General features: G+C 41.3%; 9 non-coding genes and 37 pseudogenes across 9 annotated transcripts; all 46 read right to left on the bottom strand.

The window, feature by feature from the left end:
- Window positions 1–262: 262 nt before the first annotated feature.
- Window positions 263–381, bottom strand: LOC139067698 (5S ribosomal RNA; annotated as a pseudogene).
- Window positions 382–734: 353 nt separating this feature from the next.
- Window positions 735–853, bottom strand: LOC139067051 (5S ribosomal RNA; annotated as a pseudogene).
- A 356-nt stretch (window positions 854–1,209) lies between these two features.
- LOC139066512 (5S ribosomal RNA) lies at window positions 1,210–1,328 on the bottom strand. The gene has a single exon (XR_011519412.1). It is a non-coding gene; the product is annotated as a 5S ribosomal RNA (ribosomal RNA).
- A 355-nt stretch (window positions 1,329–1,683) lies between these two features.
- LOC139066801 (5S ribosomal RNA) lies at window positions 1,684–1,802 on the bottom strand (annotated as a pseudogene).
- Window positions 1,803–2,155: 353 nt separating this feature from the next.
- On the bottom strand, window positions 2,156–2,274 carry LOC139067032 (5S ribosomal RNA; annotated as a pseudogene).
- A 353-nt stretch (window positions 2,275–2,627) lies between these two features.
- On the bottom strand, window positions 2,628–2,746 carry LOC139066708 (5S ribosomal RNA; annotated as a pseudogene).
- Window positions 2,747–3,099: 353 nt separating this feature from the next.
- On the bottom strand, window positions 3,100–3,218 carry LOC139067911 (5S ribosomal RNA; annotated as a pseudogene).
- A 353-nt stretch (window positions 3,219–3,571) lies between these two features.
- LOC139067050 (5S ribosomal RNA) lies at window positions 3,572–3,690 on the bottom strand (annotated as a pseudogene).
- Window positions 3,691–4,046: 356 nt separating this feature from the next.
- On the bottom strand, window positions 4,047–4,165 carry LOC139066510 (5S ribosomal RNA). The gene has a single exon (XR_011519410.1). It is a non-coding gene; the product is annotated as a 5S ribosomal RNA (ribosomal RNA).
- A 355-nt stretch (window positions 4,166–4,520) lies between these two features.
- LOC139067188 (5S ribosomal RNA) lies at window positions 4,521–4,639 on the bottom strand (annotated as a pseudogene).
- A 353-nt stretch (window positions 4,640–4,992) lies between these two features.
- LOC139066707 (5S ribosomal RNA) lies at window positions 4,993–5,111 on the bottom strand (annotated as a pseudogene).
- Window positions 5,112–5,464: 353 nt separating this feature from the next.
- LOC139066852 (5S ribosomal RNA) lies at window positions 5,465–5,583 on the bottom strand (annotated as a pseudogene).
- A 355-nt stretch (window positions 5,584–5,938) lies between these two features.
- LOC139067417 (5S ribosomal RNA) lies at window positions 5,939–6,057 on the bottom strand (annotated as a pseudogene).
- Window positions 6,058–6,410: 353 nt separating this feature from the next.
- LOC139067709 (5S ribosomal RNA) lies at window positions 6,411–6,529 on the bottom strand (annotated as a pseudogene).
- Window positions 6,530–6,882: 353 nt separating this feature from the next.
- LOC139067205 (5S ribosomal RNA) lies at window positions 6,883–7,001 on the bottom strand (annotated as a pseudogene).
- Window positions 7,002–7,357: 356 nt separating this feature from the next.
- LOC139067527 (5S ribosomal RNA) lies at window positions 7,358–7,476 on the bottom strand (annotated as a pseudogene).
- Window positions 7,477–7,831: 355 nt separating this feature from the next.
- On the bottom strand, window positions 7,832–7,950 carry LOC139067747 (5S ribosomal RNA; annotated as a pseudogene).
- Window positions 7,951–8,303: 353 nt separating this feature from the next.
- Window positions 8,304–8,422, bottom strand: LOC139067624 (5S ribosomal RNA; annotated as a pseudogene).
- Window positions 8,423–8,777: 355 nt separating this feature from the next.
- Window positions 8,778–8,896, bottom strand: LOC139067663 (5S ribosomal RNA; annotated as a pseudogene).
- Window positions 8,897–9,254: 358 nt separating this feature from the next.
- Window positions 9,255–9,373, bottom strand: LOC139067088 (5S ribosomal RNA; annotated as a pseudogene).
- A 367-nt stretch (window positions 9,374–9,740) lies between these two features.
- Window positions 9,741–9,859, bottom strand: LOC139067436 (5S ribosomal RNA; annotated as a pseudogene).
- Window positions 9,860–10,213: 354 nt separating this feature from the next.
- LOC139066509 (5S ribosomal RNA) lies at window positions 10,214–10,332 on the bottom strand. Its single transcript, XR_011519409.1, has one exon. It is a non-coding gene; the product is annotated as a 5S ribosomal RNA (ribosomal RNA).
- Window positions 10,333–10,687: 355 nt separating this feature from the next.
- On the bottom strand, window positions 10,688–10,806 carry LOC139066768 (5S ribosomal RNA; annotated as a pseudogene).
- Window positions 10,807–11,161: 355 nt separating this feature from the next.
- LOC139067649 (5S ribosomal RNA) lies at window positions 11,162–11,280 on the bottom strand (annotated as a pseudogene).
- A 353-nt stretch (window positions 11,281–11,633) lies between these two features.
- On the bottom strand, window positions 11,634–11,752 carry LOC139067706 (5S ribosomal RNA; annotated as a pseudogene).
- A 355-nt stretch (window positions 11,753–12,107) lies between these two features.
- On the bottom strand, window positions 12,108–12,226 carry LOC139067435 (5S ribosomal RNA; annotated as a pseudogene).
- A 354-nt stretch (window positions 12,227–12,580) lies between these two features.
- LOC139066508 (5S ribosomal RNA) lies at window positions 12,581–12,699 on the bottom strand. Its single transcript, XR_011519408.1, has one exon. It is a non-coding gene; the product is annotated as a 5S ribosomal RNA (ribosomal RNA).
- A 355-nt stretch (window positions 12,700–13,054) lies between these two features.
- Window positions 13,055–13,173, bottom strand: LOC139066767 (5S ribosomal RNA; annotated as a pseudogene).
- Window positions 13,174–13,528: 355 nt separating this feature from the next.
- On the bottom strand, window positions 13,529–13,647 carry LOC139067197 (5S ribosomal RNA; annotated as a pseudogene).
- Window positions 13,648–14,000: 353 nt separating this feature from the next.
- LOC139067705 (5S ribosomal RNA) lies at window positions 14,001–14,119 on the bottom strand (annotated as a pseudogene).
- Window positions 14,120–14,475: 356 nt separating this feature from the next.
- Window positions 14,476–14,594, bottom strand: LOC139067159 (5S ribosomal RNA; annotated as a pseudogene).
- A 355-nt stretch (window positions 14,595–14,949) lies between these two features.
- Window positions 14,950–15,068, bottom strand: LOC139067872 (5S ribosomal RNA; annotated as a pseudogene).
- A 355-nt stretch (window positions 15,069–15,423) lies between these two features.
- On the bottom strand, window positions 15,424–15,542 carry LOC139066630 (5S ribosomal RNA). Its single transcript, XR_011519534.1, has one exon. It is a non-coding gene; the product is annotated as a 5S ribosomal RNA (ribosomal RNA).
- Window positions 15,543–15,895: 353 nt separating this feature from the next.
- Window positions 15,896–16,014, bottom strand: LOC139067635 (5S ribosomal RNA; annotated as a pseudogene).
- A 355-nt stretch (window positions 16,015–16,369) lies between these two features.
- Window positions 16,370–16,488, bottom strand: LOC139068122 (5S ribosomal RNA; annotated as a pseudogene).
- Window positions 16,489–16,842: 354 nt separating this feature from the next.
- LOC139066507 (5S ribosomal RNA) lies at window positions 16,843–16,961 on the bottom strand. Its single transcript, XR_011519407.1, has one exon. It is a non-coding gene; the product is annotated as a 5S ribosomal RNA (ribosomal RNA).
- A 354-nt stretch (window positions 16,962–17,315) lies between these two features.
- LOC139067838 (5S ribosomal RNA) lies at window positions 17,316–17,434 on the bottom strand (annotated as a pseudogene).
- A 353-nt stretch (window positions 17,435–17,787) lies between these two features.
- Window positions 17,788–17,906, bottom strand: LOC139067049 (5S ribosomal RNA; annotated as a pseudogene).
- A 356-nt stretch (window positions 17,907–18,262) lies between these two features.
- Window positions 18,263–18,381, bottom strand: LOC139066506 (5S ribosomal RNA). The gene has a single exon (XR_011519406.1). It is a non-coding gene; the product is annotated as a 5S ribosomal RNA (ribosomal RNA).
- A 355-nt stretch (window positions 18,382–18,736) lies between these two features.
- Window positions 18,737–18,855, bottom strand: LOC139067361 (5S ribosomal RNA; annotated as a pseudogene).
- A 355-nt stretch (window positions 18,856–19,210) lies between these two features.
- On the bottom strand, window positions 19,211–19,329 carry LOC139067662 (5S ribosomal RNA; annotated as a pseudogene).
- Window positions 19,330–19,696: 367 nt separating this feature from the next.
- LOC139067419 (5S ribosomal RNA) lies at window positions 19,697–19,815 on the bottom strand (annotated as a pseudogene).
- A 354-nt stretch (window positions 19,816–20,169) lies between these two features.
- On the bottom strand, window positions 20,170–20,288 carry LOC139066505 (5S ribosomal RNA). Its single transcript, XR_011519405.1, has one exon. It is a non-coding gene; the product is annotated as a 5S ribosomal RNA (ribosomal RNA).
- A 355-nt stretch (window positions 20,289–20,643) lies between these two features.
- LOC139066646 (5S ribosomal RNA) lies at window positions 20,644–20,762 on the bottom strand. The gene has a single exon (XR_011519550.1). It is a non-coding gene; the product is annotated as a 5S ribosomal RNA (ribosomal RNA).
- A 353-nt stretch (window positions 20,763–21,115) lies between these two features.
- On the bottom strand, window positions 21,116–21,234 carry LOC139067704 (5S ribosomal RNA; annotated as a pseudogene).
- A 358-nt stretch (window positions 21,235–21,592) lies between these two features.
- On the bottom strand, window positions 21,593–21,711 carry LOC139067158 (5S ribosomal RNA; annotated as a pseudogene).
- Between the last annotated feature and the right edge of the window lie 333 nt (window positions 21,712–22,044).

The following is a 22,044-nucleotide window of genomic DNA, read 5'->3' as shown; positions in this document are numbered from 1 at the left end:
TATGGAGGTAAAAGGGTAAGTTAAACAGTTGTCTTCATCACTGTTGCTCTTTTTTCGAGTAAGAATCGGCTCCCACCCCATTTCTTGTCTCTAAAATGCCAGCACTGAGACATTATTGCTAGGGACAAATCAAAGGAGGTTTATTACCAACAAGTGTGTGCAGTTCGTGTGGAACACCTGGCTTTAAAATTATTCAATGACGAAGCTGTTCAAAGATGTGGTGAAGTGAAAAAAACTGTATTTTATAACAAATTAGTGAAAAAGCTTACAGCACCTGGTATTCCCAAGAGGTCTCCCATACAGGTACTGACCAGGCCCAACCCTGGATTGTTTCCGAGATCAGACGGTATCGGGGTTTTTCAGGGTGGTTTGGCCATAAGCGAAAGACACACCTTGAAAAATCTCTGAAAAATCCCTTGTGTATATGTCAAAGTATGATTGTGTTGCCCACTGCAAAGACTAGATTCTTGCATATGGAGGTAAAAGGCTAAGTTAAACAGTTGTCTTCATCACTGTTGCTCTTTTTTCGAGTAACAATCGGCTCCCACCCCATTTCTTGTCTCTAAAATGCCAGCACTGAGACATTATTGCTAGGGACAATTCAAAGGAGGTTTATTACCAACAAGTGTGTGCAGTTCGTGTGGAACACCTGGCTTTAAAATTATTCAATGACGAAGCTGTTCAAAGCTGTGGTGAAGTGAAAAAAACTGTATTTTATAACAAATTAGTGAAAAAGCTTACAGCACCTGGTATTCCCAAAAGGTCTCCCATACAGGTACTGACCAGGCCCAAACCTGGATTGATTCCGAGATCAGAGGGGATCGGGCTTTTTCAGGGTGGTATGGCTGTAAGCGAAGGAAAAACCTTGAAAAATCTCTGAAAAATCCATTGTGTATTTGTCAAGGTATGATTGTGTCGCCCACTGCAAAGACTAGATTCTTGCATATAGAGGTAAAAGGCTAAGTTAAACAGTTGTCTTCATCATTGTTGCTCTTCTTTAGACTCTAACAATTGGCTCCCACCCCATTTCTTGTCTCTAAAATGCCAGCACTGAGACATTATTGCTAGGGACAAATCAAAGGAGGTTTATTACCAACAAGTGTGTGCAGTTCGTGTGGACCACCTGGCTTTAAAATTATTCAATGACGAAGCTGTTCAAAGATGTGGTGAAGTGAAAAAAAACTGTATTTTATAACAAATTAGTGAAAAAGCTTACAGCACCTGGTATTCCCAAGAGGTCTCCCATACAGGTACTGACCAGGCCCAACCCTGGATTGATTCCGAGATCAGAGGGGATCGGGCTTTTTCAGGGTGGTATGGCTGTAAGCGAAGGAAAAACCTTGAAACATCTCTGGAAAATCCCTTGTGTATTTGTCAAGGTATGATTGTGTCGCCCACTGCAAAGACTAGATTATTGCATATAGAGGTAAAAGGCTAAGTTAAACAGTTGTCTTCATCATTGTTGCTCTTCTTTAGACTCTAACAATTGGCTCCCACCCCATTTCTTGTCTCTAAAATGCCAGCACTGAGACATTATTGCTAGGGACAAATAAAAGGAGGTTTATTACCAACAAGTGTGTGCAGTTCGTGTGGAACACCTGGCTTTAAAATTATTCAATGACGAAGCTGTTCAAAGATGTGGTGAAGTGAAAAAAACTGTATTTTATAACAAATTAGTGAAAAAGCTTACAGCACCTGGTATTCCCAAGAGGTCTCCCATACAGGTACTGACCAGGCCCAATCCTGTATTGCTTCCGAGATCAGACGGGATCGGGCTATTTCAGGGTGGTATGGCCGTAAGCGAAGGACACACCTTGAAAAATGTCTGAAAAATCCCTTGTGTATATGTCAAAGTATGATTGTGTCGCCCACTGCAAAGACTAGATTCTTGCATATGGAGGTAAAAGGCTAAGTTAAACAGTTGTCTTAATCACTGTTGCTCTTTTTTCGAGTAACAATTGGCTCCCACCCCATTTCTTGTCTCTAAAATGCCAGCACTGAGACATTATTGCTAGGGACAAATCAAAGGAGGTTTATTACCAACAAGTGTGTGCAGTTCGTGTGGAACACCTGGCTTTAAAATTATTCAATGACGAAGCTGTTCAAAGATGTGGTGAAGTGAAAAAAACTGTATTTTATAACAAATTAGTGAAAAAGCTTACAGCACCTGGTATTCCCAAGAGGTCTCCCATACAGGTACTGACCAGGCCCAACCCTGGATTGCTTCCAAGATCAGACGGGACCGGGCTTTTTCAGGGTGGTATGGCCGTAAGCGAAGGACACACCTTGAAAAATCTATGAAAAAACCCTTGTGTATATGTCAAAGTATGATTGTGTCGCCCACTGCAAACACTAGATTCTTGCAAATGGAGGTAAAAGGCTAAGTTAAACAGTTGTCTTCATCACTGTTGCTTTTTTTTCGAGTAACAATCGGCTCCCACCCCATTTCTTGTCTCTAAAATGCCAGCACTGAGACATTATTGCTAGGGACAAATCAAAGGAGGTTTATTACCAACAAGTGTGTGCAGTTCGTGTGGAACACCTGGCTTTAAAATTATTCAATGACGAAGCTGTTCAAAGATGTGGTGAAGTGAAAAAAACTGTATTTTATAACAAATTAGTGAAAAAGCTTACAGCACCTGGTATTCCCAAGAGGTCTCCCATACAGGTACTGACCAGGCCCAACCCTGGATTGCTTCCAAGATCAGACGGGATCGGGCTTTTTCAGGGTGGTATGGCCGTAAGCGAAGGACACACCTTGAAAAATCTCTGAAAAATCCCTTGTGTATATGTCAAAGTATGATTGTGTCGCCCACTGCAAAGACTAGATTCTTGCATATGGAGGTAAAAGGCTAAGTTAAACAGTTGTCTTCATCACTGTTGCTCTTTTTTCGAGTAAGAATCGGCTCCCACCCCATTTCTTGTCTCTAAAATGCCAGCACTGAGACATTATTGCTAGGGACAAATCAAAGGAGGTTTATTACCAACAAGTGTGTGCAGTTCGTGTGGAACACCTGGCTTTAAAATTATTCAATGACGAAGCTGTTCAAAGATGTGGTGAAGTGAAAAAAACTGTATTTTATAACAAATTAGTGAAAAAGCTTACAGCACCTGGTATTCACAAGAGGTCTCCCATACAGGTACTGACCAGGCCCAACCCTGGATTGTTTCCGAGATCAGACGGTATCGGGGTTTTTCAGGGTGGTTTGGCCATAAGCGAAAGACACACTTTGAAAAATCTCTGAAAAATCCCTTGTGTATATGTCAAAGTATGATTGTGTTGCCCACTGCAAAGACTAGATTCTTGCATATGGAGGTAAAAGGCTAAGTTAAACAGTTGTCTTCATCACTGTTGCTCTTTTTTCGAGTAACAATCGGCTCCCACCCCATTTCTTGTCTCTAAAATGCCAGCACTGAGACATTATTGCTAGGGACAATTCAAAGGAGGTTTATTACCAACAAGTGTGTGCAGTTCGTGTGGAACACCTGGCTTTAAAATTATTCAATGACGAAGCTGTTCAAAGCTGTGGTGAAGTGAAAAAAACTGTATTTTATAACAAATTAGTGAAAAAGCTTACAGCACCTGGTATTCCCAAAAGGTCTCCCATACAGGTACTGACCAGGCCCAAACCTGGATTGATTCCGAGATCAGAGGGGATCGGGCTTTTTCAGGGTGGTATGGCTGTAAGCGAAGGAAAAACCTTGAAAAATCTCTGAAAAATCCCTTGTGTATTTGTCAAGGTATGATTGTGTCGCCCACTGCAAAGACTAGATTCTTGCATATAGAGGTAAAAGGCTAAGTTAAACAGTTGTCTTCATCATTGTTGCTCTTCTTTAGACTCTAACAATTGGCTCCCACCCCATTTCTTGTCTCTAAAATTCCAGCACTGAGACATTATTGCTAGGGACAAATCAAAGGAGGTTTATTACCAACAAGTGTGTGCAGTTCGTGTGGACCACCTGGCTTTAAAATTATTCAATGACGAAGCTGTTCAAAGATGTGGTGAAGTGAAAAAAAACTGTATTTTATAACAAATTAGTGAAAAAGCTTACAGCACCTGGTATTCCCAAGAGGTCTCCCATACAGGTACTGACCAGGCCCAACCCTGGATTGATTCCGAGATCAGAGGGGATCGGGCTTTTTCAGGGTGGTATGGCTGTAAGCGAAGGAAAAACCTTGAAACATCTCTGGAAAATCCCTTGTGTATTTGTCAAGGTATGATTGTGTCGCCCACTGCAAAGACTAGATTATTGCATATAGAGGTAAAAGGCTAAGTTAAACAGTTGTCTTCATCATTGTTGCTCTTCTTTAGACTCTAACAATTGGCTCCCACCCCATTTCTTGTCTCTAAAATGCCAGCACTGAGACATTATTGCTAGGGACAAATAAAAGGAGGTTTATTACCAACAAGTGTGTGCAGTTCGTGTGGAACACCTGGCTTTAAAATTATTCAATGACGAAGCTGTTCAAAGATGTGGTGAAGTGAAAAAAACTGTATTTTATAACAAATTAGTGAAAAAGCTTACAGCACCTGGTATTCCCAAGAGGTCTCCCATACAGGTACTGACCAGGCCCAATCCTGTATTGCTTCCGAGATCAGACGGGATCGGACTATTTCAGGGTGGTATGGCCGTAAGCGAAGGACACACCTTGAAAAATGTCTGAAAAATCCCTTGTGTATATGTCAAAGTATGATTGTGTCGCCCACTGCAAAGACTAGATTCTTGCATATGGAGGTAAAAGGCTAAGTTAAACAGTTGTCTTAATCACTGTTGCTCTTTTTTCGAGTAACAATTGGCTCCCACCCCATTTCTTGTCTCTAAAATGCCAGCACTGAGACATTATTGCTAGGGACAAATCAAAGGAGGTTTATTACCAACAAGTGTGTGCAGTTCTTGTGGAACACCTGGCTTTAAAATTATTCAATGACGAAGCTGTTCAAAGATGTGGTGAAGTGAAAAAAACTGTATTTTATAACAAATTAGTGAAAAAGCTTACAGCACCTGGTATTCCCAAGAGGTCTCCCATACAGGTACTGACCAGGCCCAACCCTGGATTGCTTCCAAGATCAGACGGGATCGGGCTTTTTCAGGGTGGTATGGCCGTAAGCGAAGGACACACCTTGAAAAATCTATGAAAAAACCCTTGTGTATATGTCAAAGTATGATTGTGTCGCCCACTGCAAACACTAGATTCTTGCAAATGGAGGTAAAAGGCTAAGTTAAACAGTTGTCTTCATCACTGTTGCTTTTTTTTCGAGTAACAATCGGCTCCCACCCCATTTCTTGTCTCTAAAATGCCAGCACTGAGACATTATTGCTAGGGACAAATCAAAGGAGGTTTATTACCAACAAGTGTGTGCAGTTCGTGTGGAACACCTGGCTTTAAAATTATTCAATGACGAAGCTGTTCAAAGATGTGGTGAAGTGAAAAAAACTGTATTTTATAACAAATTAGTGAAAAAGCTTACAGCACCTGGTATTCCCAAGAGGTCTCCCATACAGGTACTGACCAGGCCCAACCCTGGATTGATTCCGAGATCAGAGAGGATCGGGCTTTTTCAGGGTGGTATGGCTGTAAGCGAAGGAAAAACCTTGAAACATCTCTGGAAAATCCCTTGTGTATTTGTCAAGGTATGATTGTGTCGCCCACTGCAAAGACTAGATTCTTGCATATAGAGGTAAAAGGCTAAGTTAAACAGTTGTCTTCATCATTGTTGCTCTTCTTTAGACTCTAACAATTGGCTCCCACCCCATTTCTTGTCTCTAAAATGCCAGCACTGAGACATTATTGCTAGGGACAAATAAAAGGAGGTTTATTACCAACAAGTGTGTGCAGTTCGTGTGGAACACCTGGCTTTAAAATTATTCAATGACGAAGCTGTTCAAAGATGTGGTGAAGTGAAAAAAACTGTATTTTATAACAAATTAGTGAAAAAGCTTACAGCACCTGGTATTCCCAAGAGGTCTCCCATACAGGTACTGACCAGGCCCAACCCTGGATTGCTTCCAAGATCAGACGGGATCAGGCTTTTTCATGGTGGTATGGCCGTAAGCGAAGGACACACCTTGAAAAATCTCTGAAAAATCCCTTGTGTATATGTCAAAGTATGATTGTGTCGCCCACTGCAAAGACTAGATTCTTGCATATGGAGGTAAAAGGCTAAGTTAAACAGTTGTCTTCATCACTGTTGCTCTTTTTTCGAGTAACAATCGGCTCCCACCCCATTTCTTGTCTCTAAAATGCCAGCACTGAGACATTATTGCTAGGGACAAATCAAAGGAGGTTTATTACCAACAAGTGTGTGCAGTTCGTGTGGAACACCTGGCTTTAAAATTATTCAATGACGAAGCTGTTCAAAGCTGTGGTGAAGTGAAAAAAACTGTATTTTATAACAAATTAGTGAAAAAGCTTACAGCACCTGGTATTCCCAAGAGGTCTCCCATACAGGTACTGATCAGGCCCAACCCTGGATTGCTTCCGAGACCAGACGGGATCGGGCTTTTTCAGGGTGGTATGGAGGTAAGCGAAAGACACACCTTGAAAAATCTCTGAAAAATCCCTTGTGTATATGTCAAAGTATGATTGTGTCGCCCACTGCAAAGACTAGATTCTTGCATATGGAGGTAAAAGGCTAAGTTAAACAGTTGTCTTCATCACTGTTGCTCTTTTTTTGAGTAACAATCGGCTCCCACCCCATTTCTTGTCTCTAAAATGCCAGCACTGAGACATTATTGCTAGGGACAAATCAAAGGAGGTTTATTACCAACAAGTGTGTGCTGTTCGTGTGGAACACCTGGCTTTAAAATTATTCAATGACGAAGCTGTTCAAAGATTTGGTGAAGTGAAAAAAACTGTATTTTATAACAAATTAGTGAAAAAGCTTACAGCACCTGGTATTCCCAAGAGGTCTCCCATACAGGTACTGACCAGGCCCAACCCTGGATTGATTCCGAGATCAGAGGGGATCGGGCTTTTTCAGGGTGGTATGGCTGTAGCCGAAGGAAAAACCTTGAAAAATCTCTGAAAAATCCCTTGTGTATTTGTCAAGGTATGATTGTGTCGCCCACTGCAAAGACTAGATTCTTGCACATAGAGGTAAAAGGCTAAGTGAAACAGTTGTCTTCATCATTGTTGCTCTTCTTTAGACTCTAACAATTGGCTCCCACCCCATTTCTTGTCTCTAAAATGCCAGCACTGAGACATTATTGCTAGGGACAAATCAAAGGAGGTTTATTACCAACAAGTGTGTGCAATTCGTGTGGAACACCTGGCTTTAAAATTATTCAATGACGAAGCTGTTCAAAGCTGTGGTGAAGTGAAAAAAAACTGTATTTTATAACAAATTTGTGAAAAAGCTTACAGCACCTGGTATTCCCAAAAGGTCTCCCATACAGGTACTGACCAGGCCCAAACCTGGATTGATTCCGATATCAGAGGGGATCGGGCTTTTTCAGGGTGGTATGGCTGTAAGCGAAGGAAAAACCTTGAAAAATCTCTGACAAATCCCTTGTGTATTTGTCAAGGTATGATTGTGTCGCCCACTGCAAAGACTAGATTCTTGCATATAGAGGTAAAAGGCTAAGTTAAACAGTTGTCTTCATCATTGTTGCTCTTCTTTAGACTCTAACAATTGGCTCCCACCCATTTTCTTGTCTCTAAAATGCCAGCACTGAGACATTATTGCTAGGGACAAATCAAAGGAGGTTTATTTCCAACAAGTGTGTGCAGTTTGTGTGGAACACCTGGCTTTAAAATTATTCAATGACGAAGCTGTTCAAAGCTGTGGTGAAGTGAAAAAAACTGTATTTTATAACAATTTAGTGAAAAAGCTTACAGCAACTGGTATTCCCAAGAGGTCTCCCATACAGGTACTGACCAGGCCCAACCCTGGATTGATTCCAAGATCAGAGGCGATCGGGCTTTTTCAGGGTGGTATGGCTGTAAGCGAAGGAAAAACCTTGAAAAATCTCTGAAAAATCCCTTGTGTATTTGTCAAGGTATGATTGTGTTGCCCACTGCAAAGACTAGATTCTTGCACTTAGAGGTAAAAGGCTAAGTTAAACAGTTGTCTTCATCACTGTTGCTCTTTTTTCGAGTAACAATCGGCTCCCACCCCATTTCTTGTCTCTAAAATGCCAGCACTGAGACATTATTGCTAGGGACAAATCAAAGGAGGTTTATTACCAACAAGTGTGTGCAGTTCGTGTAGAACACCTGGCTTTAAAATTATTCAATGACGAAGCTGTTCAAAGATGCGGTGAAGTGAAAAAAACTGTATTTTATAACAAATTAGTGAAAAAGCTTACAGCACCTGGTATTCCCAAAAGGTCTCCCATACAGGTACTGACCAGGCCCAAACCTGGATTGATTCCGACATCAGAGGGGATCGGGCTTTTTCAGGGTGGTATGGCTGTAAGCGAAGGAAAAACCTTGAAAAATCTCTGAAAAATCCCTTGTGTATTTGTCAAGGTATGATTGCGTCGCCCACTGCAAAGACTAGATTCTTGCATATAGAGGTAAAAGGCTAAGTTAAACAGTTGTCTTCATCATTGTTGCTCTTCTTTAGACTCTAACAATTGGCTCCCACCCCATTTCTTGTCTCTAAAATGCCAGCACTGAGACATTATTGCTAGGGACAAATCAAAGGAGGTTTATTACCAACAAGTGTGTGCAGTTCGTGTGGAACACCTGGCTTTAAAATTATTCAATGACTAAGCTGTTCAAAGCTGTGGTGAAGTGAAAAAAACTGTATTTTATAACAAATTAGTGAAAAAGCTTACAGCACCTGGTATTCCCAAGAGGTCTCCCATACAGGTACTGACTAGGCCCAACCCTGGATTGCTTCCGAGATCAGACGGGACTGGGCTTTTTCAGGGTGGTATGGCTGTAAGCACAAGAAAAACCTTGAAAAATCTCTGAAAAATCCCTTGTGTATTTGTCAAGGTATGATTGCGTCGCCCACTGCAAAGACTAGATTCTTGCATATAGAGGTAAAAGGCTAAGTTAAACAGTTGTCTTCATCATTGTTGCTCTTCTTTAGACTCTAACAATTGCCCCCCCCCCCCCCATATCTTGTCTCTAAAATGCCAGCACTGAGACATTATTGCTAGGGACAAATCAAAGGAGGTTTATTACCAACAAGTGTGTGCAGTTCGTGTGGAACACCTGGCTTTAAAATTATTCAATGACGAAGCTGTTCAAAGCTGTGGTGAAGTGAAAAAAACTGTATTTTATAACAAATTAGTGAAAAATTTTACAGCACCTGGTATTCCCAAGAGGTCTCCCATACAGGTACTGACCAGGCCCAACCCTGGATTGCTTCCGAGATCAGACGGGATCGGGCTTTTTCAGGGTGGTATGGCCGTAAGCGAAGAAAACACCTTGAAAAATCTCTGAAAAATCCCTTGTGTATATGTCAAAGTGTATATGTCAAAGTATGATTGTGTCGCCCACTGCAAAGACTAGACTCTTGCATATGGAGGTAAAAGGCTAAGTTAAACAGTTGTCTTCATAACTGTTGCTCTTTTTTCGAGTAACAATCGGCTCCCACCCCATTTCTTGTCTCTAAAATGCCAGCACTGAGACATTATTGCTAGGGACAAATCAAAGGAGGTTTATTACCAACAAGTGTGTGCAGTTAGTGTGGAACACCTGGCTTTAAAATTATTCAATGACGAAGCTGTTCAAAGATGTGGTGAAGTGAAAAAAACTGTATTTTATAACAAATTAGTGAAAAAGCTTACAGCACCTGGTATTCCCAAGAGGTCTCCCATACACGTACTGACCAGGCCCAACCCTGGATTGATTCCGAGATCAGAGGGGATCAGGCTTTTTCAGGGTGGTATGGCTGTAGGCGAAGGAAAAACCTTGAAAAATCTCTGAAAAATCCCTTGTGTATTTGTCAAGGTATGATTGTGTCGCCCACTGCAAAGACTAGATTCTTGCATATAGAGGTAAAAGGCTAAGTTAAACAGTTGTCTTCATCATTTTTGCTCTTCTTTAGACTCTAACAATTGGCTCCCACCCCATTTCTTGTCTCTAAAATGCCAGCACTGAGACATTATTGCTAGGGACAAATCAAAGGAGGTTTATTACCAACAAGTGTGTGCAGTTCGTGTGGAACACCTGGCTTTAAAATTATTCAATGACGAAGCTGTTCAAAGATGTGGTGAAGTGAAAAAACTGTATTTTATAACAAATTAGTGAAAAAGCTTACAGCACCTGGTATTCCCAAGAGGTCTCCCATACAGGTACTGACCAGGCCCAACCCTGGATTGATTCCGAGATCAGAGGGGATCGGGCTTTTTCAGGGTGGTATGGCTGTAAGCGAAGGAAAAACCTTGAAAAATCTCTGAAAAATCCCTTGTGTATTTGTCAAGGTATGATTGTGTCGCCCACTGCAAAGACTAGATTCTTGCACAAAGAGGTAAAAGGCTAAGTTAAACAGTTGTCTTCATCATTGTTGCTCTTCTTTAGACTCTAACAATTGGCTCCCACCCCATTTCTTGTCTCTAAAATGCCAGCACTGAAACATTATTGCTAGGGACAAATCAAAGGAGGTTTATTACCAACAAGTGTGTGCAGTTCGTGTGGAACACCTGGCTTTAAAATTATTCAATGACGAAGCTGTTCAAAGCTGTGGTGAAGTGAAAAAAACTGTATTTTATAACAAATTAGTGAAAAAGCTTACAGCACCTGGTATTCCCAAGAGGTCTCCCATACAGGTACTCACCAGGCCCAACCCTGGATTGCTTCCAAGATCAGACGGGATCGGGCTTTTTCAGGGTGGTATGGCCGTAAGCGAAGGAAAAACTTTGAAAAATCTCTGAAAAATCCCTTGTGTATTTGTCAAGGTATGATTGTGTCGCCCACTGCAAAGACTAGATTCTTGCATATAGAGGTAAAAGGCTAAGTTAAACAGTTGTCTTCATCATTGTTGCTCTTCTTTAGACTCTAACAATTGGCTCCCACCCCATTTCTTGTCTCTAAAATGCCAGCACTGAGACATTATTGCTAGGGACAAATCAAAGGAGGTTTATTACCAACAAGTGTGTGCAGTTCGTGTGGAACACCTGGCTTTAAAATTATTCAATGACGAAGCTGTTCAAAGCTGTGGTGAAGTGAAAAAAACTGTATTTTATAACAAATTAGTGAAAAAGCTTACAGCACCTGGTATTCCCAAGAGGTCTCCCATACAGGTACTGACCAGGCCCAACCCTGGACTGCTTCCGAGATCAGACGGGAACGGGCTTTTTCAGGGTGGTATGGCCGTAAGTGAAGAAGACACCTTGAAAAATCTCTGAAAAATCCCTTGTGTATATGTCAAAGTATGATTGTGTCGCCCACTGCAAAGACTAGATTCTTGCATATGGAGGTAAAAGGCTAAGTTAAACAGTTGTCTTCATCACTTTTGCTCTTTTTCCGAGTAACAATCGTCTCCCACCCCATTTCTTGTCTCTAAAATGCCAGCACTGAGACATTATTGCTAGGGACAAATCAAAGGAGGTTTATTACCAACAAGTGTGTGCAGTTCGTGTGGAACACCTGGCTTTAAAATTATTCAATGACGAAGCTGTTCAAATATGTGGTGAAGTGAAAAAAACTGTATTTTATAACAAATTAGTGAAAAAGCTTACAGCACCTGGTAATCCCAAGAGGTCTCCCATACAGGTACTGACCAGGCCCAAACCTGGATTGCTTCCGAGATCAGATGGGATCGGGCTTTTTCATGGTGGTATGGCTGTAAGCGAAGGAAAAACCTTGAAAAATCTCTGAAAAATCCCTTGTGTATTTGTCAAGGTATGATTGTGTCGCCCACTGCAAAGACTAGATTCTTGCACATAGAGGTAAAAGGCTAAGTTAAACATTTGTCTTCATCATTGTTGCTCTTCTTTAGACTCTAACTATTGGCTCCCACCCCATTTCTTGTCTCTAAAATGCCAGCACTGAGACATTATTGCTAGGGACAAATCAAAGGAGGTTTATTACCAACAAGTGTGTGCAGTTAGTGTGGAACACCTGGCTTTAAAATTATTCAATGACGAAGCTGTTCAAAGATGTGGTGAAGTGAAAAAAACTGTATTTTATAACAAATTAGTGAAAAAGCTTACAGCACCTGGTATTCCCAAGAGGTCTCCCATACACGTACTGACCAGGCCCAACCCTGGATTGATTCCGAGATCAGAGGGGATCAGGCTTTTTCAGGGTGGTATGGCTGTAGGCGAAGGAAAAACCTTGAAAAATCTCTGAAAAATCCCTTGTGTATTTGTCAAGGTATGATTGTGTCGCCCACTGCAAAGACTAGATTCTTGCATATAGAGGTAAAAGGCTAAGTTAAACAGTTGTCTTCATCATTTTTGCTCTTCTTTAGACTCTAACAATTGGCTCCCACCCCATTTCTTGTCTCTAAAATGCCAGCACTGAGACATTATTGCTAGGGACAAATCAAAGGAGGTTTATTACCAACAAGTGTGTGCAGTTCGTGTGGAACACCTGGCTTTAAAATTATTCAATGACGAAGCTGTTCAAAGATGTGGTGAAGTGAAAAAACTGTATTTTATAACAAATTAGTGAAAAAGCTTACAGCACCTGGTATTCCCAAGAGGTCTCCCATACAGGTACTGACCAGGCCCAACCCTGGATTGATTCCGAGATCAGAGGGGATCGGGCTTTTTCAGGGTGGTATGGCTGTAAGCGAAGGAAAAACCTTGAAAAATCTCTGAAAAATCCCTTGTGTATTTGTCAAGGTATGATTGTGTCGCCCACTGCAAAGACTAGATTCTTGCACAAAGAGGTAAAAGGCTAAGTTAAACAGTTGTCTTCATCATTGTTGCTCTTCTTTAGACTCTAACAATTGGCTCCCACCCCATTTCTTGTCTCTAAAATGCCAGCACTGAAACATTATTGCTAGGGACAAATCAAAGGAGGTTTATTACCAACAAGTGTGTGCAGTTCGTGTGGAACACCTGGCTTTAAAATTATTCAATGACGAAGCTGTTCAAAGCTGTGGTGAAGTGAAAAAAACTGTATTTTATAACAAATTAGTGAAAAAGCTTACAGCACCTGGTATTCCCAAGAGGTCTCCCATACAGGTACTCACCAGGCCCAACCCTGGATTGCTTCCAAGATCAGACGGGATCGGGCTTTTTCAGGGTGGTATGGCCGTAAGCGAAGGAAAAACTTTGAAAAATCTCTGAAAAATCCCTTGTGTATTTGTCAAGGTATGATTGTGTCGCCCACTGCAAAGACTAGATTCTTGCATATAGAGGTAAAAGGCTAAGTTAAACAGTTGTCTTCATCATTGTTGCTCTTCTTTAGACTCTAACAATTGGCTCCCACCCCATTTCTTGTCTCTAAAATGCCAGCACTGAGACATTATTGCTAGGGACAAATCAAAGGAGGTTTATTACCAACAAGTGTGTGCAGTTCGTGTGGAACACCTGGCTTTAAAATTATTCAATGACGAAGCTGTTCAAAGCTGTGGTGAAGTGAAAAAAACTGTATTTTATAACAAATTAGTGAAAAAGCTTACAGCACCTGGTATTCCCAAGAGGTCTCCCATACAGGTACTGACCAGGCCCAACCCTGGATTGCTTCCGAGATCAGACGGGAACGGGCTTTTTCAGGGTGGTATGGCCGTAAGTGAAGAAGACACCTTGAAAAATCTCTGAAAAATCCCTTGTGTATATGTCAAAGTATGATTGTGTCGCCCACTGCAAAGACTAGATTCTTGCATATGGAGGTAAAAGGCTAAGTTAAACAGTTGTCTTCATCACTTTTGCTCTTTTTCCGAGTAACAATCGTCTCCCACCCCATTTCTTGTCTCTAAAATGCCAGCACTGAGACATTATTGCTAGGGACAAATCAAAGGAGGTTTATTACCAACAAGTGTGTGCAGTTCGTGTGGAACACCTGGCTTTAAAATTATTCAATGACGAAGCTGTTCAAATATGTGGTGAAGTGAAAAAAACTGTATTTTATAACAAATTAGTGAAAAAGCTTACAGCACCTGGTAATCCCAAGAGGTCTCCCATACAGGTACTGACCAGGCCCAAACCTGGATTGCTTCCGAGATCAGATGGGATCGGGCTTTTTCATGGTGGTATGGCTGTAAGCGAAGGAAAAACCTTGAAAAATCTCTGAAAAATCCCTTGTGTATTTGTCAAGGTATGATTGTGTCGCCCACTGCAAAGACTAGATTCTTGCACATAGAGGTAAAAGGCTAAGTTAAACATTTGTCTTCATCATTGTTGCTCTTCTTTAGACTCTAACTATTGGCTCCCACCCCATTTCTTGTCTCTAAAATGCCAGCACTGAGACATTATTGCTAGGGACAAATCAAAGGAGGTTTATTACCAACAAGTGTGTGCAGTTCGTGTGGAACACCTGGCTTTAAAATTATTCAATGACGAAGCTGTTCAAAGATGTGGTGAAGTGAAAAAAAACTGTATTTTATAACAAATTAGTGAAAAAGCTTACAGCACCTGGTATTCCCAAGAGGTCTCCCATACAGGTACTGACCAGGCCCAACCCTGGATTGATTCCGAGATCAGACAGGATCGGGCTTTGTCAGGGTGGTATGGCTGTAAGTGAAGGAAAAACCTTGAAACATCTCTGGAAAATCCCTTGTGTATTTGTCAAGGTATGATTGTGTCGTCCACTGCAAAGACTAGATTCTTGCATATAGAGGTAAAAGGCTAAGTTAAACAGTTGTCTTCATCATTGTTGCTCTTCTTTAGACTCTAACAATTGGCTCCCACCCCATTTTTTGTCTCTAAAATGCCAGCACTGAGACATTATTGCTAGGGACAAATCAAAGGAGGTTTATTACCAACAAGTGTGTGCAGTTCGTGTGGAACACCTGGCTTTAAAATTATTCAATGACGAAGTTGTTCAAAGATGTGGTGAAGTGAAAAAAACTGTATTTTATAACAAATTAGTGAAAAAGCTTACAGCACCTGGTATTCCCAAGAGGTCTCCCATACAGGTACTGACCAGGCGCAACCCTGGATTGATTCCGAGATGAGAGGGGATCGGGCTTTTTCAGGGTGGTATGGCTGTAAGCGAAGGAAAAACCTTGAAAAATCTCTGAAAAATCCCTTGTGTATTTGTCAAGGTATGATTGTGTCGCCCACTGCAAAGACTAGATTCTTGCACATAGAGGTAAAAGGCTAAGTTAAACAGTTGTCTTCATCATTGTTGCTCTTCTTTAGACTTTAACAATTGGCTCCCACCCCATTTCTTGTCTCTAAAATGCCAGCACTGAGACATTATTGCTAGGGACAAATCAAAGGAGGTTTATTACCAACAAGTGTGTGCAGTTCGTGTGGAACACCTGGCTTTAAAATTATTCAATGACGAAGCTGTTCAAAGCTTTGGTGAAGTGAAAAAAACTGTATTTTATAACAAATTAGTGAAAAAGCTTACAGCACCTGGTATTCCCAAGAGGCCTCCCATACAGGTACTGACCAGGCCCAACCCTGGATTGCTTCCGAGATCAGACGGGATCGGGCTTTTTCAGGGTGGTATGGCCGTAAGCGAAGGACACACCTTGAAAAATCTCTGAAAAATCCCTTGTGTATTTGTCAAAGAATGATTGTGTCGCCCACTGCAAAGACTAGATTCTTGCATATGGAGGTAAAAGGCTAAGTTAAACAGTTGTCTTCATCACTGTTGCTCTTTTTTCGAGTAACAATCGGCTCCCACCCCATTTCTTGTCTCTAAAATGCCAGCACTGAGACATTATTGCTAGGGACAAATCAAAGGAGGTTTATTACCAACAAGTGTGTGCAGTTCGTGTGGAACACCTGGCTTTAAAATTATTCAATGACGAAGCTGTTCAAAGATGTGGTGAAGTGAAAAAAACTGTATTTTATAACAAATTAGTGAAAAAGTTTACAGCACCTGGTATTCCCAAGAGGTCTCCCATACAGGTACTGACCAGGCCCAACCCTGGATTGATTCCGAGATGAGAGGGGATCGGGCTTTTTCAGGGTGGTATGGCTGTAAGCGAAGGAAAAACCTTGAAAAATCTCTGAAAAGTCCCTTGTGTATTTGTCAAGGTATGATTGTGTCGCCCACTGCAAAGACTAGATTCTTGCACATAGAGGTAAAAGGCTAAGTTAAACAGTTGTCTTCATCATTGTTGCTCTTCTTTAGACTCTAACAATTGGCTCCCACCCCATTTCTTGTCTCTAAAATGCCAGCACTGAGACATTATTGCTAGGGACAAATGAAAGGAGGTTTATTACCAACAAGTGTGTGCAGTTCGTGTGGAACACCTGGCTTTAAAATTATTCAATGACGAAGCTGTTCAAAGCTATGGTGAAGTGAAAAAAACGGTATTTTATAACAAATTAGTGAAAAAGCTTACAGCACCTGGTATTACCAAGAGGTCTCCGATACAGGTACTGACCAGGCCCAACCCTGGATTGCTTCCGAGATCAGACGGGATTGGGCTTTTTCAGGGTTGTATGGCCGTAAGCGAAGGACACACCTTGAAAAATCTCTGAAAAATCCCTTGTGTATATGTCAAAGTATGATTGTGTCGCCCACTGCAAAGACTAGATTCTTGCATATGGAGGTAAAAGGCTAAGTTAAACAGTTGTCTTCATCACAGTTGCTTTTTTTTCGAGTAACAATCGGCTCCCACCCCATTTTTTGTCTCTAAAATGCCAGCACTGAGACATTATTGCTAGGGACAAATCAAAGGAGGTTTATTACCAACAAGTGTGTGCAGTTCGTGTGGAACACCTGGCTTTAAAATTATTCAATGACGAAGCTGTTCAAAGATGTGGTGAAGTGAAAAAAAACTGTATTTTATAACAAATTAGTGAAAAAGCTTACAGCACCTGGTATTCCCAAGAGGTCTCCCATACAGGTACTGACCAGGCCCAACCCTGGATTGATTCCGAGATCAGAGGGGATCGGGCTTTTTCAGGGTGGTATGGCTGTAAGCGAAGGAAAAACCTTGAAACATCTCTGGAAAATCCCTTCTGTATTTGTCAAGGTATGATTGTGTCGCCCACTGCAAAGACTAGATTCTTGCATATAGAGGTAAAAGGCTAAGTTAAACAGTTGTCTTCATCATTGTTGCTCTTCTTTAGACTCTAACAATTGGCTCCCACCCCATTTCTTGTCTCTAAATTCCAGCACTGAGACATTATTGCTAGGGACAAATCAAAGGAGGTTTATTACCAACAAGTGTGTGCAGTTCGTGTGGAACACCTGGCTTTAAAATTATTCAATGACGAAGCTGTTCAAAGATGTGGTGAAGTGAAAAAAACTGTATTTTATAACAAATTAGTGAAAAAGCTTACAGCACCTAGTATTCCCAAGAGGTCTCCCATACAGGTACTGACCAGGCCCAACCCTGGATTGTTTCCGAGATCAGACGGTATCGGGATTTTTCAGGGTGGTTTGGCCATAAGCGAAAGATACACCTTGAAAAATCTCTGAAAAATCCCTTGTGTATATGTCAAAGTATGATTGTGTCGCCCACTGCAAAGACTAGATTCTTGCATATGGAGGTAAAAGGATAAGTTAAACAGTTGTCTTCATCACTGTTGCTCTTTTTTCGAGTAACAATCGGCTCCCACCCCATTTCTTGTCTCTAAAATGCCAGCACTGAGACATTATTGCTAGGGACAATTCAAAGGAGGTTTATTACCAACACGTGTGTGCAGTTCGTGTGGAACACCTGGCTTTAAAATTATTCAATGACGAAGCTGTTCAAAGCTGTGGTGAAGTGAAAAAAACTGTATTTTATAACAAATTAGTGAAAAAGCTTACAGCACCTGGTATTCCCAAAAGGTCTCCCATACAGGTACTGACCAGGCCCAAACCTGGATTGATTCCGAGATCAGAGGGGATCGGGCTTTTTCAGGGTGGTATGGCTGTAAGCGAAGGAAAAACCTTGAAAAATCTCTGAAAAATCCCTTGTGTATTTGTCAAGGTATGATTGTGTCGCCCACTGCAAAGACTAGATTCTTGCATATAGAGGTAAAAGGCTAAGTTAAACAGTTGTCTTCATCATTGTTGCTCTTCTTTAGACTCTAACAATTGGCTCCCACCCCATTTCTTGTCTCTAAAATGCCAGCACTGAGACATTATTGCTAGGGACAAATCAAAGGAGGTTTATTACCAACAAGTGTGTGCAGTTCGTGTGGAACACCTGGCTTTAAAATTATTCAATGACGAAGCTGTTCAAAGATGTGGTGAAGTGAAAAAAAACTGTATTTTATAACAAATTAGTGAAAAAGCTTACAGCACCTGGTATTCCCAAGAGGTCTCCCATACAGGTACTGACCAGGCCCAACCCTGGATTGATTCCGAGATCAGAGGGGATCGGGCTTTTTCAGGGTGGTATGGCTGTAAGCGAAGGAAAAACCTTGAAACATCTCTGGAAAATCCCTTGTGTATTTGTCAAGGTATGATTGTGTCGCCCACTGCAAAGACTAGATTATTGCATATAGAGGTAAAAGGCTAAGTTAAACAGTTGTCTTCATCATTGTTGCTCTTCTTTAGACTCTAACAATTGGCTCCCACCCCATTTCTTGTCTCTAAAATGCCAGCACTGAGACATTATTGCTAGGGACAAATAAAAGGAGGTTTATTACCAACAAGTGTGTGCAGTTCGTGTGGAACACCTGGCTTTAAAATTATTCAATGACGAAGCTGTTCAAAGATGTGGTGAAGTGAAAAAAACTGTATTTTATAAAAAATTAGTGAAAAAGCTTACAGCACCTGGTATTCCCAAGAGGTCTCCCATACAGGTACTGACCAGGCTCAATCCTGTATTGCTTCCGAGATCAGACGGGATCGGGCTATTTCAGGGTGGTATGGCCGTAAGCGAAGGACACACCTTGAAAAATCTCTGAAAAATCCCTTGTGTATATGTCAAAGTATGATTGTGTCGCCCACTGCAAAGACTAGATTCTTGCATATGGAGGTAAAAGGCTAAGTTAAACAGTTGTCTTCATCACTGTTGCTCTTTTTTCGAGTAACAATTGGCTCCCACCCCATTTCTTGTCTCTAAAATGCCAGCACTGAGACATTATTGCTAGGGACAAATCAAAGGAGGTTTATTACCAACAAGTGTGTGCAGTTCGTGTGGAACACCTGGCTTTAAAATTATTCAATGACTAAGCTGTTCAAAGCTGTGGTGAAGTGAAAAAAAAACTGTATTTTATAACAAATTAGTGAAAAAGCTTACAGCACCTGGTATTCCCAAGAGGTCTCCCATACAGGTACTGACTAGGCCCAACCCTGGATTGCTTCCGAGATCAGACGGGACTGGGCTTTTTCAGGGTGGTATGGCTGTAAGCACAAGAAAAACCTTGAAAAATCTCTGAAAAATCCCTTGTGTATTTGTCAAGGTATGATTGCGTTGCCCACTGCAAAGACTAGATTCTTGCATATAGAGGTAAAAGGCTAAGTTAAACAGTTGTCTTCATCATTGTTGCTCTTCTTTAGACTCTAACAATTGGCTCCCCCCCCCCCCCCCCCCCCATTTCTTGTCTCTAAAATGCCAGCACTGAGACATTATTGCTAGGGACAAATCAAAGGAGGTTTATTACCAACAAGTGTGTGCAGTTCGTGTGGAACACCTGGCTTTAAAATTATTCAATGACGAAGCTGATCAAAGCTGTGGTGAAGTGAAAAAAACTGTATTTTATAACAAATTAGTGAAAAAGCTTACAGCACCTAGTATTCCCAAGAGGTCTCCCATACAGGTACTGACCAGGCCCAACCCTGGATTGATTCCGAGATCAGAGGGGATCAGGCTTTTTCAGGGTGGTATGGCTGTAGGCGAAGGAAAAACCTTGAAAAATCTCTGAAAAATCCCTTGTGTATTTGTCAAGGTATGATTGTGTCGCCCACTGCAAAGACTAGATTCTTGCATATAGAGGTAAAAGGCTAAGTTAAACAGTTGTCTTTATCATTTTTGCTCTTCTTTAGACTCTAACAATTGGCTCCCACCCCATTTCTTGTCTCTAAAATGCCAGCACTGAGACATTATTGCTAGGGACAAATCAAAGGAGGTTTATTACCAACAAGTGTGTGCAGTTCGTGTAGAACACCTGGCTTTAAAATTATTCAATGACGAAGCTGTTCAAAGATGTGGTGAAGTGAAAAAACTGTATTTTATAACAAATTAGTGAAAAAGCTTACAGCACCTGGTATTCCCAAGAGGTCTCCCATACAGGTACTGACCAGGCCCAACCCTGGATTGATTCCGAGATCAGAGGGGATCGGGCTTTTTCAGGGTGGTATGGCTGTAAGCGAAGGAAAAACCTTGAAAAATCTCTGAAAAATCCCTTGTGTATTTGTCAAGGTATGATTGTGTCGCCCACTGCAAAGACTAGATTCTTGCACAAAGAGGTAAAAGGCTAAGTTAAACAGTTGTCTTCATCATTGTTGCTCTTCTTTAGACTCTAACAATTGGCTCCCACCCCATTTCTTGTCTCTAAAATGCCAGCACTGAAACATTATTGCTAGGGACAAATCAAAGGAGGTTTATTACCAACAAGTGTGTGCAGTTCGTGTTGAACACCTGGCTTTAAAATTATTCAATGACGAAGCTGTTCAAAGCTGTGGTGAAGTGAAAAAAACTGTATTTTATAACAAATTAGTGAAAAAGCTTACAGCACCTGGTATTCCCAAGAGGTCTCCCATACAGGTACTGACCAGGCCCAACCCTGGATTGCTTCCGAGATCAGACGGGATCGGGCTTTTTCAGGGTGGTATGGCCGTAAGTGAAGAAGACACCTTGAAAAATCTCTGAAAAATCCCTTGTGTATATGTCAAAGTATGATTGTGTCGCCCACTGCAAAGGCTAGATTCTTGCATATGGAGGTAAAAGGCTAAGTTAAACAGTTGTCTTCATCACTTTTGCTCTTTTTCCGAGTAACAATCGTCTCCCACCCCATTTCTTGTCTCTAAAATGCCAGCACTGAGACATTATTGCTAGGGACAAATCAAAGGAGGTTTATTACCAACAAGTGTGTGCAGTTCGTGTGGAACACTTGGCTTTAAAATTATTCAATGACGAAGCTGTTCAAAGATGTGGTGAAGTGAAAAAAACTGTATTTTATAACAAATTAGTGAAAAAGCTTACAGCACCTGGTAATCCCAAGAGGTCTCCCATACAGGTACTGACCAGGCCCAAACCTGGATTGCTTCCGAGATCAGATGGGATCGGGCTTTTTCATGGTGGTATGGCTGTAAGCGAAGGAAAAACCTTGAAAAATCTCTGAAAAATCCCTTGTGTATTTGTCAAGGTATGATTGTGTCGCCCACTGCAAAGACTAGATTCTTGCACATAGAGGTAAAAGGCTAAGTTAAACAGTTGTCTTCATCATTGTTGCTCTTCTTTAGACTCTAACAATTGGCTCCCACCCCATTTCTTGTCTCTAAAATGCCAGCACTGAGACATTATTGCTAGGGACAAATCAAAGGAGGTTTATTACCAACAAGTGTGTGCAGTTCGTGTGGAACACCTGGCTTTAAAATTATTCAATGACGAAGCTGTTCAAAGATGTGGTGAAGTGAAAAAAAAAACTGTATTTTATAACAAATTAGTGAAAAAGCTTACAGCACCTGGTATTCCCAAGAGGTCTCCCATACAGGTACTGACCAGGCCCAACCCTGGATTGATTCCGAGATCAGACAGGATCGGGCTTTGTCAGGGTGGTATGGCTGTAAGTGAAGGAAAAACCTTGAAACATCTCTGGAAAATCCCTTGTGTATTTGTCAAGGTATGATTGTGTCGTCCACTGCAAAGACTAGATTCTTGCATATAGAGGTAAAAGGCTAAGTTAAACAGTTGTCTTCATCATTGTTGCTCTTCTTTAGACTCTAACAATTGGCTCCCACCCCATTTCTTGTCTCTAAAATGCCAGCACTGAGACATTATTGCTAGGGACAAATAAAAGGAGGTTTATTTCCAAAAAGTGTGTGCAGTTTGTGTGGAACACCTGGCTTTAAAATTATTCAATGACGAAGCTGTTCAAAGCTGTGGTGAAGTGAAAAAAACTGTA

This window comes from Nothobranchius furzeri, chromosome 2, assembly GCF_043380555.1.
Source record: "Nothobranchius furzeri strain GRZ-AD chromosome 2, NfurGRZ-RIMD1, whole genome shotgun sequence".
Classification (NCBI taxonomy): Eukaryota; Metazoa; Chordata; class Actinopteri; order Cyprinodontiformes; family Nothobranchiidae; genus Nothobranchius; species Nothobranchius furzeri.
This window is presented reverse-complemented; position numbering and strand designations above follow the sequence as displayed.